The sequence below is a fragment of the Lissotriton helveticus genome, chromosome 7 (genome assembly GCF_964261635.1).
Source record: "Lissotriton helveticus chromosome 7, aLisHel1.1, whole genome shotgun sequence".
Lineage (NCBI taxonomy): Eukaryota > Metazoa > Chordata > Amphibia > Caudata > Salamandridae > Lissotriton > Lissotriton helveticus.
In genome coordinates this window covers 611,046,129-611,049,413 of record NC_136068.1, presented here as the reverse complement: position 1 = coordinate 611,049,413, position 3,285 = coordinate 611,046,129, and the positions used below count along the sequence as shown (strand labels likewise).

The 3,285-nt window shown below is 39.4% G+C and overlaps 1 long non-coding RNA gene across 1 annotated transcript; it reads left to right on the top strand.

Moving 5' to 3' along the window:
- The first annotated feature begins 402 nt into the window (after positions 1-402).
- On the top strand, positions 403-2,360 carry LOC144766922 (uncharacterized). The gene is made up of 5 exons (XR_013597983.1): positions 403-530; positions 638-763; positions 1,427-1,528; positions 1,846-1,922; positions 2,264-2,360. It is a non-coding gene; the product is annotated as an uncharacterized LOC144766922 (long non-coding RNA).
- The last annotated feature ends 925 nt before the right edge of the window (positions 2,361-3,285 follow it).

Sequence of the window (3,285 nt, the reverse complement as noted above, 5' to 3'; positions counted from 1 at the left end):
TGAAGTACTTGAGGAAACACTGTATGTACTCCGGCTGGTGTATAACAGTTATCACAAATTAATATGCTTGTGTTCTCCTAGTGACATTCTATATATATATTTTAATTTTATTATATATCCTTTCCAATGCGTCTGTAAACTGTGTCCCAATTGCACTACTAAATTTCCATTGTTCTCCTTAAGTGGGTAAGTGGGTTGACGATGGTGACCACGTCTTCCTAACCTGAAATATTCGCGTAAATTTTATTCTATTCACTATTTGGTGCTCCTATGCATCGGCGTGCTTTTGTAACTTGCTATGCCACTGTTGCACGCTACACTCCAATATGGCCCCCACTTTCGTTTCGGAGATCGTCGAATCCTTTTTCTGAGTCCTTTTTCGATTTTTACTTCTTAGCAGCGGAACTTCCGCGATATGCGACTTGCTGTGCACCCGTTGGTGCACGTTGTATATATAATGGCTCCCGCTCTTCAGGTTGGCTCCTTGAAGCGGACCGTTACGTCGGGATACGAGCACTTTGCTGCTTCTGGTAAGCGCAGACAAGTAACTTGGGTTATTTATGTGCTAGGGAGGCGACTCCTCGTTGTTGCCCGCTATTTCACCCATACGCGTTTTTGTTACTTTCCTGTTTTTTAGATTACAACTTATCAAGGTTGTTCTAAAAGTTTTGTATTGAAGCTGCGCCCATACTCTGCGCTATACACCACGCGCTGTAACTACAAGGACCCATTCAACTTTTGTTGGGGTAAAGTAATACCAAATGTGAGTATACTTTTGACACTGTCTCCCCATCTGTTCCGCCCCTGGAGCGTGAATAACTATTTTGGTGATCACATCCAGATTGTAGTAGCAACGTTAAATAATTGGGCACCTATTGTTCCCCGGGTGGATATTCTTTATTGTTTTACTTATACTCTATACAAAATACACCCTGAACTATTTATATCTATCTGTATATCAGATATGTACGGAGGAGATTGGCACTGGTTACCAATTTGCTTGTCTACCTCACATATCAGAGTGTCTGAGTTTTTGGTATTTTATTATATGCTTGCACTCCATCTCGTCCTAGCCTGGACTGTTTATAATCCCTTACTTAGAAACAGGTGGATAACTTTATGCGTGTATGATTACCAGCCATCCACCTATGGTTTTGCAAATTCTAATCGTACTTCAGATTTATTGGAATCATACTATGTACTTATGCTCTGCTTTGCTTTAACCAGGAATTTTCTAATCTCTTATCTAGAAACAGGCATCTAATTATACATTTGCGTAATGAGCTATCCCTGGTACCACTAGCCATTCATTTATCATTTTGAAAATTTTGATTATGTTCTTCTATGCACAGGGCCTGCTTCTTTTGAGACTCAATGTGAACATGTCACGTTCAACTTTTCCTTCAAACCTCTCTTTTTGATACAGAATTCGGGTCATGTCGGCCTTTCCGCTATAATCCTTTATATGCTGCTGCCCTTCTATCGTGTGCACTAACCACCGGTATTGGACGTTGTTCCTCACACTTTGGTGAGACTTTTAATTGTACTGTTAAATTATGGGCATGGTTTCGTTTATACCTGCAAAGTAGCCCTATAACATTACTGTTATGTGTTGAGTTGGTTGATATCTCATGGGCGGCTATACAATCTGTGCTTTGTTGCAGGCCTTCATTGCTCCTTGTGCATACTCGCTTAGCTTGACTTGTTTGGTCACTTATTGGTCTGTTTTACGGGGATGCTCAACCCTGATGGCCGTTCTATTGTTATTGCATGTGGACATAATGTCGTGATTCTGTAGCCAGTACTTCTAGTGCCTATGATAACTACGATTATTCTCACTTCCAGGTGTTCTATCCTTGGATTATAACAGTGCCCCCTGATACGTTCATCTCTGACATCACGAATTCCACACATGATTTATGGTAGGGATTATTTTTCCGTCTTGGTCCTTAATGACTCTTGTTCCATCCTTTGGGGTCCCCCCCCCCTTTTCTTGTTTTAATATTTTCTAGTAACGTTTCTCCCTAGCACATGCACTTTGACCAGTAGGTTATTATGCACTTTATTGTTGGTCAAATCTTGTCATAAATTCTTGTCTGTTCACAGGTACTGTCTTTTGTGATTTGTTAAAGTTCTCATGTATATGTGTAATGTTCCAGTGTTTTTTATATATGTGTCATTTTAACATTGTCCATGTTTTTGTAACTTTGTGTAAACATGTTTATATATAAGTCTTCTAAATGTTTGTATTTAATACTTCCAGCCTTGATAAAGTCTCAGCAAGAGACGAAACACGTGTTGGCGAACAATATGCTGGAAAAATCCTTATGAAATTTTGAATAAAGAAACCTTGAAGAATACAGACTTGGATCTCAAATTATATTGGCGTCACAACTGTCGATCCCGTACTATATACAAATAAACTGCTCCTTTGAACTGCATCTGTGTTTGCTTGTCTGAACACTCCTGTGTATAAAAGCTTGAGTGCTGAGGGCTATATACTAGAGCTCGTTGTTGATTTTTACCAATTTGGAGTGCTGTAATTAGAATTTCCCCATATACACTGACTCGGGCTTACATTTCGGTGTTTGCCTATAGCACCTTTGGATAGTAGGTGCATAGATTTTCTTTAGCACCCAAGATACCATTACTGTTTCTATTGCGTTGTTCTAACTCTTCGTGTACTATTTCATGATATATATTTGTGGCTTATAGGATAGTGCGGACATTTCCCTCGGGAACACCACTATCCTCTCATTTTTTATTATTGTAAATAGTAACTACAGAAGAATAAAAAATGCAGCATAGCTTGTCTAAATTGGCTATTACAGGGACATGGCAAATAATTGAGATTAGAATTGTACCCCACAGGAAAGCAAGGCAAAAATGTAATTGTGTCAATCCTCAACCGAAAAAGCAAACCTCTTTCCCAACGACCGATGGGTTTTAGAAGATAGCTAGATGGGCCGTGGGAAATGTTCTCAATATGCATATATCTGCGAACAGAGGATTCCTGAATCTCTTTGTCATATCTGGCTATTCTGTATAATGCATATAAACCCTTCTGAAGGGTTTTCTTACTTGTAATACCAAAATCAGGAGCATTTAAAAATAAATATTCATAATTCAGACTAATTAGGCTTTTGCGTACAGCGGCTAGCCAAGGTATTTCCATGCCCCTATCACATTTTAAGCAATCTGATATAATCTCCCTAGTGAGTTGTGCCGCGGGATTCTGCCATACTGAGAGCCGGAATAGTGCGGGTCGAGCCTTGATATTATCTT